This window comes from Homarus americanus, unplaced genomic scaffold (assembly GCF_018991925.1).
Source record: "Homarus americanus isolate GMGI-L3 unplaced genomic scaffold, GMGI_Hamer_2.0 scaffold27231, whole genome shotgun sequence".
In the NCBI taxonomy this organism is placed as follows: domain Eukaryota; kingdom Metazoa; phylum Arthropoda; class Malacostraca; order Decapoda; family Nephropidae; genus Homarus; species Homarus americanus.
In genome coordinates, this window is record NW_024718545.1 from 1,282,771 (window position 1) to 1,295,370 (window position 12,600).

Here is a 12,600-nt window from a genome sequence, read left to right on the forward strand (position 1 = left end):
GTTCCCTTCATAGAGTCATCCTTGAAGGTCACATTAAATACACACGTCAGAAGGTCATTCTTGAATATAACACGAGACAAGCACGCCTGCGGGTCACACTTGAAGGTCAAATGTCAATCTAAATGAAGAAAAAAATACTGGCAAAGACAAACACAAAGACGAGTATTGTAAAGCAACAGAAGTCTCCAGAGATATAAAAAAAAATAAACGTATCAGATTCCTGTACAACAAATCCCTTAGGATCTTTTCCCTGTATCCTTGAGGATGATCCACTGGAGGGAGGGCCAAGGAGCAGGGTAGAGGAAGGAGGGAAGTAAGCGAGGGTAGGTTTCCGAGGCCGCACCAAAAAAAAAAAAAAAAAAAAAACAGGAAAAACCTTTCTTCATGTTTTTCTTTTCCTTCCTCTAAGCGTCGGCCGCCTCACACTTTATTGATCATTTCCACGTAAGGGAGCGATATATTGTGCTGCGTGAGATTGTGTTCCACTGTGAAGGTGTGTAGGAGTGTGATGTTATGACGCAGTGTGGTGTTAAGGGTGTGTGCGTGTGTTATGTGACGCAGTGTGGTGTTAAGGGTGTGTGTGTGTGTGTGTGTGTGTGTGTGTGTGTGTGTGTGTGTGTGTGTGTGTTGTGTACGTTATAGCAGGTTAGTGTTTCTATCTATTTAATCCATATACAGGATCAATATAATCTATACATTTAGTTTATCTATATCAAATTTATATATCAATTTATCTATCTAATCCAATCTTTCTATCTGTGTAATCTATCTATCTATCTATCACGTACAGTAAATCCGTGGGGAGAAATATGTGATGACCCGGGGAAGATGATATCGGGTAAGAAAGGGAGGAGAAGGAGGACGAGGAGGAAAGGGAGGAGAAGCGGGAAGGAGGAGAAGGAGGAAGAGGAGGCGGAGGAGAAGCAGGAAGGCGGAAGAGGAGGAGAGAAAACTAAAATCGTAAATCAGAAAGAGGGAGAAAGTTGAGGAGTTACGAAGCCCACTAACTGAAAGTGCGACCTGACGACCTATCAAGTGAGAGAGAGAGAGAGAGAGAGAGAGGCACAGTCGGGCAGAGGAAGTGAGAGATAAAGAGAGAAAGACAAACAGGCACAGATGTAGAGATACAGAGACAGAGAGAAAACACCCCCCCCCCCATCCCAATGTATTCGAGAAAAAAATCTAGGCTCAACAGTATTACAATACACGCTAATGCCTGACTCCTCGTGTAATCAAGGTTTGACAGCGATGATGGACGTGAGGATTGGAAAAAAAAATTGGGGGAAAAGAGAGAGGAGAAAGAGGGTTAGAGTGAGAGTAGAAGGGGGTGAGGAGGAGAGGAAAAGGTGGGGGTGAGAGGAGAAGGGGGGGTGAGGTGAGGAAGAGAAGAGCAGACAGGGGTGAAGAGGAGAGAGAGTGAGAGAGAGAGCACAGCGGCCCCTCCTCACCCTTGGGAAGTGTTGTACGCCCCAGTAAACATGAGACAACTTCACGATACCCAAGTCCATTTAAACTTGGAGTAGTCTAAAATTTCTGTCAATTCACCAAAGATTTTACGTTTACTCGTTAGACAGAAATTTATTACAGTGTTTTTGTTGGTGAAAGTATTGACCTTTACCTTATGACATTATTAAAGTTATGATTGAGTTTTTATTGACAGTATAATATGTATGTGGCAGCCGGGCCTAAACTGATGATATTTTTATTTATTTTTTTAATGTTTCCTATACGACTGTCTTTATAGAATTACGAAATTATAATATTTTTTTTCCGCCAATGGATCATATATTAGTGGAAATATTATATGAGTTTTACATATGACTGTGTGAGTATATATGTGATTTTTTAATGCTAATTCACCATTAAATTATATTTATCTGAAGCTTCTCGTTATATAAGAAAGAATACTATATAATAATATCCTTTCATTCCTATGGTTAGACAAACGTACTGCACAATACGTAAATACTTCTGTCTCTCTTGAGTGCAATATGACTTTTATCCAGAGAATTTAGGACGATGGTAACTGTTCCCTGTCCTCCAGCCTCGACCAGTACAGTTCTGTCCAGTTTAATTCACGCCATTTATTCTGGGACAACAACAGAGGTTATGGGCAGGTGTAGGTACGGTAATATTATCACAATCTAATGCCAATACGGTTCTTACCAGGTGTTCTAAGATGGCTAGGTGATGTGTGTGTGTGTGTGTGTGTGTGTGTGTGTGTGTGTGTGTGTGTGTAATAATAATAAAAATAATAATAATAATAATAAACGGTTTATTAATAGAGTTGAAGCCGGTGGCTGAAAATATACAGACTTACATTTGATTTAGACATGATATAATATGCATTGAATACATTTACAGGGCTGTACAGTACATAAATCAGGAGTTGTTTATTATTTTAAAAATAGATGGTATGGTGCTGTTCTTATATCTATCGGTGCGGGCTCTTATGGGCTGTATTTTGTTGTAGTGGCTGACTGCGCGAGGTGGGTGGGGGGCTGCAGGTGGCAGGAGGTGGCGATGACGAGGGTGGTGCAGTAGTCCACTGCCAAACCTTTCCAGTGCTTGGTGGTGGAGGTCACTGAGGGATGGCATTTCCAGGGTGGAGAGAGCGTTGGTGTAGCCAGAGTATTCTGCGCCGAGCATGATGTGTGTGTGTGTGTGTGTGTGTGTGTGCGTGATACCAACTGGGAACCTTTTAATTGACCTTTGATCATATACAAATACTCAGGTGTGTTGGGGGGATATAAATAACACCCCATCTCACCTTAATAGGTCTGAAAATCTCTCTCTCTCTCTCTCTCTCTCTCTCTCTCTCTCTCTCTCTCTCTCTCTCTCTCTCTCTCTCTCTCTCTCTCTCTCTCTCTCTCTCTCTCTCTCTCTCTCTCTCTCTCTCTCTCTCTCTCTCTCACACACACAGAGGTTCCAATACAGCATCGGGCCACCTTCCAACCCTTTGAAATGACTCCCTAAGTAAATACCAACAGATAAACACAGAGAATATAGTAAACTAAGGTTCCTCCTCAGCTTCCAATCTCGGGGGACAATGAGACTCGGTGGCCGGTTCCTTGCGAGGCGAGATTTCCACACAGGTCGAAAGGGCTTCACAATTAGTTAATTAAATGGAAGCCAACGCACAAAGTGTTCTGGGATCCACTGAGAGGTTCCACGGAGTTCCATCTTCACAGTTCATTATAGCTTTAAGAGAATCACTGCTGGAACACAAGCTAGCAAGGGGAATTAGGAACGAGGGGATACTTTACCCGCTGTATTATTTAGTGTTATATGATATTTTAATTAGTGTGTGTTTATGTTACATTATGCCACTCTTAAAACATGGGAGTCTAAATTAGTATCTCTATTGTAATGTTAAATAATTCCCATTCGTAGGTGAGTAAATAAATATTGTAATGTTAAATGGTTCTTATTCGTAATACGCGCCTGGTAACTCACTATTCACTATCAAAGTCCACGAAGGAACAAAGTATCAAGTCTTTGTTCCCACACTGAGAGTCAATACTGAGTAACACTTCCAACCCCGCCCGAGAGTCCGGACTTTGTAACTACTTTGGGATTAAGTGGGTGAAAAGTTTGGTGTCAAGAGTTGAGGATGAAGTTGAAGTACACAATGTCGTCCAAACTGAAACGTCTAAATCCAGGAGTAACTCTCTTGTTTACGCTTTAAGATTACATAGGTGATCATAATTACAATTTCTCGTGACTTTCAATAACCTTTTATATGGATATTCAGGAATTATAGGAACTTCCCATGGGTTATTCTTGTATATTTTAGGAAATAATCTGGGGGCGTAAAATCACTCAACACAGTGTGAGCCTTTCATTTATCCCGGCGTCACGGGCCTAGCGCGATGGTGGCACGAGATACCCAGGCTCGACCCGACGCCTCAATCCATCTTGCTGTGGATTTAATACTCGCGGAGAAACACAGACACACGTACTGAAACGGGCCAAACTTACCCTTGTGTAAGAGGGACGTAAGGATGAAATATATAATTCACGCGAGCCATGAAAACATTCCTCCCCGAAGCCAAAAATCCTCCCCATAATGGCATCAGGTTCCGACGTAGATCAGGCGTTCGCGCACCAGCATAATAGATTGATATGTTTTGTATCAATTATGGCCATGTTTTCTGGGAGCCTTTATATTGTGGTGCTGTCTGGCCTAATGGTAAGTTTATGCTGAGTCACTGTTTTAATATAAACCAACCTTGCGTTTGTGAGATGAATACAAATTTTTATTGTAATGATTAGTCGAGTTAATCTCACCGCTTCCCTTCTATTACTAATGGGAAGGAATTATTTCTCATTGGACAAACGTACGTACAGAATGTTTATGAAAAAGAGTAAATATATAATCTCTACACCTTGGTATATCTACTCCGCCATAACAAAGATGAGATGAGACATTATTGAATATATTTAGCTCTAGTTCTTGCCATACTAAATACTGAATTAACAACAGTGTTATATGTTCATTTACAAATCAGACTTAAAATATAATGATCGAAACCTGACTTTTTTTTTCGAATACATAAAATTGTGATTTTTTTATTAACGCGATACAAAATGAACTGGTGGCATTGTTACGTTTCTGATGATGATGGTTTGAATATTTATGGCAGAGCTTCCGGTTTACTAACCTATATAAAACTACTATATATACGGTATGGCAATTTTCCTGACATTCACACAGTTCTGGATGCTGCGAGTTAGCGGTCACTAAATCTTGAAATCGTGATATATCCCCGAACATCCTCATCATCCCCGAGACACACACTGGTTATCTCCTCCGGTACTGATACTGTACAAAGCAATTCCATGAAGGCAGAATGGTAGCCACATTACCACCTTAAAGAGGATCGTGTCTATTATCGAAGTCATCTGAAATTTGGGGAGATCCGACTCTCTGCCAAGTTTCAAGAGCAGCAGTAAACACCTTCAAGGGGTCATCGTACTCACATGCTGGATAGGTCACGGACGCCGACACGATGAACAGGACGTGGTGCTCGATTCCATAAAATTCTCTTCAATCGTTCGGGGGATGTGATCAAACACGATATACACACACAGAGTGAGACACAACCCGGAAAAATATAAAATGAACTGCAGTAGTAAAGGTTAGGATGGGAAAGCCACTAGCAGAAATACTGTAAATGCAATACTGAATACGAGAGTTTTGTATAGAGAATAAATAACAGAATTTATACACATTACAGTGAAAAAGAGAACAATATCCAGAATGTATACTAAAATGTAAACATAAGGTTATACATAGAATGAAAAAGACAAACAACGATTAAATGCAAAAGCAGAATAATAATGACGAATAAGAGATAAAATAAAAATAATAATAGCATAATATGGAGTAAGGAGGACAAAGAAGAACACCTGCAGCCATGACAACCAGAGCCACTAGTTAACACAACACAAACAACGACGCGCAACACTGACGCTTATCAACATCAACAACTACAGTGTACCAACATAACTCAACCCAAGAACAAAGAATACAGACTTGCCAAACACAAAGCTAGATAATAGATTGATATATGAACTAATAAAGTGGTAATAAATGACTTACAAGACCAATGATGATAAATGAAATATATATTGAGGAAGTATTAAATTAAAGTTAACTTTACCAAACACTGCACCACGACCACAAAGGTTACCCCAGACAACGGCTCCTGAGGTCATGTAACAACCACACTGACATTATTACATTTGTTTGTTCTGTTGACCTTTGCTGACCCCTCCCTCGTCCCCATTGACCCAGTCTCTCGCCTGGGGTCACCTCGTAGTTAACACTCGGCTACAACATTGTTTGGTGGAGTAGATACTCGTGTTCATCTGCCTCACCTAAAGGGGGATATCATTATAGCCTTATGTGAGTCTTGCCTCTATACTATAAATTTCAATATTTTTGTTCATTACATCAGTTTGTCAGGAAGCAATTAATAATTTTGAAGGAGACAAACTCGACGAAATATACGAAGGAAGATTTTGTATAGAAATGACGCATTTTAATTTGATTACATCCCCGTAGGTGATATGATATAAGAATGGAATTTTTTTTGAAGATTTACATTAAAAAGTGAGCGTTACAGTATACGTACACACACACACACACACACACACACACACACACACGCACACACACACACACACACACACACACACACACACACACACACACACACACACACACACACACACACACATCACTGCTGCTTGTATTCGTTTGTGTGTGTGTTTGACTCGATAAATGCAACACCAGCCAATATAAGGTCTCTTTCTCAGCTTCAGGAGCCATGCAACCACGGCAGCAGTGTATTCTGACTCTCTCTCTCTCTCTCTCTCTCTCTCTCTCTCTCTCTCCTTTTCTAAGGTAACACAGATTGACTCTTTCTTCGACCTACCTTCATCCTCTCTTCTCTCCCCATCTTCCTCTCTCTTCCTTTTCTCTGTAACTTGCCAAATTCCTACTCTCTCCATTTTTTGTTCTTGTCTTCATCAGCATCTACGTAACACTTCTCTCTTCCAATCTGATTCCTTCCTTCTTCCCCACTTTGTCACATTCTCCTTCCTCCGTATTCTTCCCTTTATCCTTCATTTTGACCCTTTCCTTCTCCATATCTAAAGTTTTCCCTCTTCTCGAATTTTCTTCTTACTCATCATTTCCACCCATCCTTGAATTCCTTCTCTTCCTCCTCTCACATTATCCCTCCCTTTCCCCCATTTCTAATCCTTACCCCTTCCTCTTCCCATTTCCTGAACCCCTCCCTCTCCCCCTCCGCCCTTCCCCCTCCTCCTCCTCCTCCTCTCGCAATCTCCTTTCTCCTCCTCCTCCATCTCATCCCAACCCCCCTTCCTCCCCCTCCTCTGCTATCTTCACCCACTCCTCCCCACCACACTACCTCCCCTCCCCACTGATCAACACCAAAACAGTCTGAATATAAACACCCCCACACCCTGCACCTCCCACCTACCGCGTCTCCGGCGGGAGTCAGGACCGTGGCTGGCTGGCAGCATCTTTGTCTTGTCTAAGTTGCCTCACAATTCCCTCTTAACGATCGCCGGCTACACTGGAACTCTGCTGCCGAGGGCCACAGGTCACGGCGTTATGGCCAGTCGTCTGGTTTACGGGGGTCTGAGGGTGGATATTGGGGCCCTGGTGGGAATATTGGGGCCCTGGTGGGAATATTGGGGCCCTGGGGGGAAACATTGGTGCCCTGGGGGAAACATTGGTGCCCTGGGGGAATATTGGGACCCTAGGAGATAGTGGGACCCTGGGATGAAACATAGAGGCCCTGGGAGAACATTGAGGCCCTAGAGTGAAACATTAAGGCCCTGAGGGGAATACTGGGGCCCTGGGATTAAAAAAAAAGGTCCCAGAAGATATTCAGGATCTGGGGTGAGACAAATGAATCTTGGAAGGAATATTTTGGAGTCGGGGAATATTGGTGTAGTCTAGGGTGAAATATTTGGGACACTAGGAATTTAAATATTATTACCCTGGTTATTATGTCGAGTGTGATCAGTGTGTGTGTGTGTGTGTGTGTGTGTGTGTGTGTGTGTGTGTGTGTGTGTGTGTGTGTGTGTGTGTGTGTGTGTGTGTGTGCTGCTGTAAGGTGTCTAGGCGTCTTAAGTGTTGCTTGTCTGTTGTCATCACGCGTCTGGTTGAGGTACAATTGTGATGCAGGTGAAACACATTACGGAGGATGATGGCTGGTAAGGTGGAGAAAGGGGTGTGTGTGTGTGTGTGTGTGTGTGTGTGTGTGTGTGTGTGTGTGTGTGTGTGTGTCCTCTCTTGCACCTCGACCAACAAGTGTACTAAAAAAAAAAAACACCTCCATAAATTTGCTCTTGAATCTGGAAAAAGCGAGAGTTAAGTAAAGATGGAATTCTCTCTCTCTCTCTCTCTTTCTCTCTCTCTCTCTCTCTCTCTCAGCGATTCTTAGTTACAATACAAGTCTTGAAGCTCATGGCAAGGCTGAAATCAAACACACTCATGAACGAAAAGCATTAAAACCGGACGAATATCTTACATACAAACCATGTAAACATAAATATGGACACTACGGCTGTCGAAACAACACATCACTTGAGAATATCTTATGGATTTGTTATTTCCATGTTGTGTTCGGCAGTTATCGTTACTAGTAAGACCTCGGCGCGGGAACTATAGTTAAGCGAGGAATATCTCACTGCGGGATGGTGGGATTCTTAACAAACGTATATAGATAATCCCTCATAGACACTCTGGGTCTGTGAGGGATTGTGCTCTGGGCGATTCTGTTCTGTCGAGTATTTTCTTATTTCTGTCAGGTAAATATGAGTCATCCATGAAGTGGGGCTCCTTCAGCTGGTGGTGTTGTGAAGGAGGGGAATAATTGATTTCTCTTGTACCCTAATGTTGTGTTGTGTCTTATAGCTGGTCTGTCTGTCTGTCTGTCTGTCTGGTCTACTACTTTTGATATAGTCGACTTTGTCTTTCTGTCTATCTGTCTGTCCGCTTGTCGCTGTCTCTTTTATTTTTTGTTTTTTGATTTTTTTTTTGGGGGGGGTAAGTTTCCTTGTCTTCATTCATCCATTTGTGTGGTTAAGTTTATTTATCTCTCTAACAAACAAAAGAAGATAACTTAAGAAAGAGATTTAAGGTTCTAGTGCGGGATTAATTAACCTTACCATAACTAGCATAGGGACGAGTAAGACACGAGTTAACCACGACAAACAAACATTAAATCCAGTAGGTCGAATGATTTATGCCACATTAACCACTGTACCGGGGATTAATTAAATAATATATCACTAACTTTTAAATTAATTGGTATAAGTAAATAGTGGATTTGTTCTAAGTTCTCTGAGGCACCGTTGTTGTTAGGTCACTGTGAAGTTTTGCTTAACTGATGATTGTAAAAATGAAGTGTTCTTTCTTTCTTTCTTTCTTGGTATGTATGTATGTATGTATGTATGTATGTATGTATGTATGTATGCATAACGAGGGAAAGAAGTACTTGGTTTAGTATGTTGAAGATTTTGATTGTATTGAGAACAACAGTGGAAGTAGAGCAGAGGATCAATGGTTAATACAGAAAAGGTCAACATAATTTCTTCCTTATACTCTCGGAGGAACTAATAAGTGAGAGACGAAAACCTATAGTATTTCAATCGTTTAATAGAAATAAACTTAAAGGCGGATTGGAACGTAGAGTGGGTGTCAGGGCTGGTAAGATGATCCGATGGAAGCCGCTTACCTGAGATGCTGGATGTGTTTGAGTGATGAGATGAGATGAGGCAGAAGAGGAAGACAAAGTAGAGGTATGGTAGTGGATGCTGTGAGGGGGTTGGTGAGAGGAAGAGGCGGACGGGGGTGAGGTTACGTGGCCCAGTTGTTAAGGCGTGTGTCAAGGATCAGCAAGTTAGGTTAGGTTAGGTTGATTCACTTAGGTTATATACGGGTCTCCATTCATGTAAAACGATTTTTTTTTCTCAGAGAAGATGTAACAATTCAGACTTGGTGTTAAGTTAAAAATTAAGTTTATTGACTGAGACTCATATGTGAGTTACTGATTACTTCTCCGTGGTTGTCATTGGCCTTTTGTTTCTAATTTACGTCTGATAAAGTTGAAACTAATGTCGATATTATTTTCACTCAACACCTCCAGAATATAACCTCACTCATACACTGATTCATATCAATAAACATCGTTACGTATATTAAAACAAACAGAAAGTAATGGCGTCAATCGAAAAAAAACAGATTTTGGCGTCAATACGAACGCTGGCCAATGACGTCACTGTTTCCTCTGGCAGGCAACACAAAATAAGTGAATGAGAGTTGGTGGGTGTTTGACGGCCATTTGAATTCCCTGAAAAATCAAGTTATTCCCGTCGTGAAAACTTCCCAACTGAGTTATCTCTTCATGGAAATTCTTTTAGAGACATAAACGAAAATAGACTCGTGACTTCTTTATGCCAGCCAGTCGACCGTTCATGTGCAAACGTTGCAGATGTAAACAATAACAATAATCGTTCGTATGAGAATCTGGGTCTAGATTCTCACTGGCTCCTATGTTGAATTTTCCCTTTATTTGTCTATTTTTTTATTTTAGTTTTTTAGCCTAAATGGTTTCAGAATCAGAGTAATATTTCCCTCCTTCAACTATACAGATTTACTGAGCACCAGTTATGGAACAAATCTATTCATAAGTTGAGGTACGAACTTACTGAACTGAATTACTGAAGCTTAATACAGTAAGAATATCCAATATGACATCAAAATTACACTGAGACTCTACCTCAACTAGATACTGTAAGGTAACTGAGCAATAGACAGGGGACGATAGAGTATTCTTTCTAAGTCAATTTTACGAGTTCGTTATGGTCTTTGTTATGTAGAGTGAGTCGCTTTAAAGTCCTTATATACAACCCCAGCAATCATAGTCTGATTTCCCTCATGATATGCGTCTGATTTCCTGCGATTATCTATGAACAGTGTGTGTTTGAATCTCTTATCTGTCATTTTGTGTGTGTGTGTGTGTGTGTGTGTGTGTGTGTGTGTGTGTGTGTGTGTGTGTGTGTCACCTTTTGCCATTTTCCTACATCTCCCATTCCGTCTATGGTTTTATTACGTGATCTCTCTCTCTCTCTCTCTCTCTCTCTCTCTCTCTCGACTTCTGCTCTTCTATATCCTCTAAGCCAAGTGTTGTTCCCGGTACTGTGGTCGAATCTCCCATTGTTCTTTGAGATCATCTGGTCCAAGTTTTAAGACCTACTGGTTATCATTGTCGAGTAAGAGAGGCCTACCAAACCCAGTTAGCCAGCAGCGAGCGAAACTAACCAACCAGTAGTAATCAACTTTGTACATCAGGTCGGTAGTTTTCCTCCTGGTTTAAGTTTTATCTGGAAGAGGAGATGGTTGGAGGAAAACCCCTTGAGACGGAGGAAGGTGGGAGAGATTAGAGTAAATTTGAGTAGAGGATGATAGATGGTGTTCTTATGAGGCTGTTGGACCCAGAGAAGATAATGTAGTTAATCTGTAGAACATACTTTTCTTTCCTTCTTTCTTAAGGTATGATTTTGATAAAGAGAATTTTAATAGGTTAGGTGTGATATAAATATGTCTTCGTGAATAATATATTGGGTGGGTATTTTTCGTGTGTTTTTATTGTTTCTATGTAAGTGTATTTTGTGTGGTTGTGTGTGTGGGATGTGTGGGTTTGTATATGTGTAAGTGTACTCAAGTATGTTATCTGTATTATGTGTGTGGGTTTTTACACACACACACACACACGCACACGTCAACATCCAACATCAACAAGCACGCTAAAACATCACTGCAGATTAGACCACCACATTTACTCAGCCAGCATTGCTCTCCACTTCGTTAGGAAACTCATCATTTCCTCTTAGAAAATTCATTTGGGTCAGATGTGTCCCATTCCAGCATGTTGGGACCGCCAGCTGCACGATGAATAGGTTGTCGAGGCCAGGCGAGGCGTTCCAAGGCAAATACATCAACTGCGCAGTGATTCATGGCTACCAGGAGGCTGTAAATTGGGTCTACATGTCTCTCGCTGCTACAGAAAACCGAGTTGGACCTCTTCCCTGGCTAGTTATACACAGTGATACACAGAGCCTGGCGACACCCCGACACACAAAATATGAAAGATGGGAGCGAGGCAGAGACCTGTGTCGAGATGATGGGTGTGATGGTCCACTAGCGGTGATACATTATACTGTACTAGAGATATGTAAAGTTATCTCTCTCTCTCTCACACACCGTCGCCTCAGGAGACAACCAACAAGCTTTTAGGATAAGGTTAAGCTCCTATGTTTTATTGCCCATGTTTATTGCCCGCTTACCACACCCTCCCTCCCACCACACCCTCCCTCACACCACACCCTTCCTTCCTCACACTAACACCTTTTCTCCCTCACACTAACACCCTTCCTTCCTCACACTAACACCTTTTTTCCCTCACACTAACACCCTTCCTTCCTCACACTAACACCTTTTTTCCTCCCTCGTACTAACACCATTTTCCCTCACAAAGAACTCGAGGAAAAAGGATTTAAGACTCAAATTCAAAAGTTGTTTACACACACAAAATAAGACAAACTGGAAATAGACAGACAAAGTTATACAATCGGAGAAAATGAAGACTGACGTTTTAGGCTCTAGCGTGTCTCCAAGGTATTCTCAACTGTGTGTAGGTTAGGTTAGGTTAGGTTAGGTTAGGTTAGGTTAGGTTAGGTTAGGTTAGGTTAGGTTAGGTTAGGTTAGGTTAGGTTAGGTTAGGTTAGGTTAGGTTAGGTTTGGTTAGGTTTGGTTAGGTTTGGTTAGGTTAGGTTAGGTTTGGTTAGGTTTGGTTAGGTTAGGTTAGGTTTGGTTAGGTTTGGTTAGGTTTGGTTAGGTTAGCCCCGTCCCATCCTATCATTAAGTTCTTCCTTCCTCCCTTACTCACCTCCCTCCTTTTCCTCACCGACCTACCTTCTCTCCCATTTCCCACTACCCTTAACTCCTTATCTTTCCTTACCTATCTTCCTTTCCCTACCTCCCTTCTTCCCTTT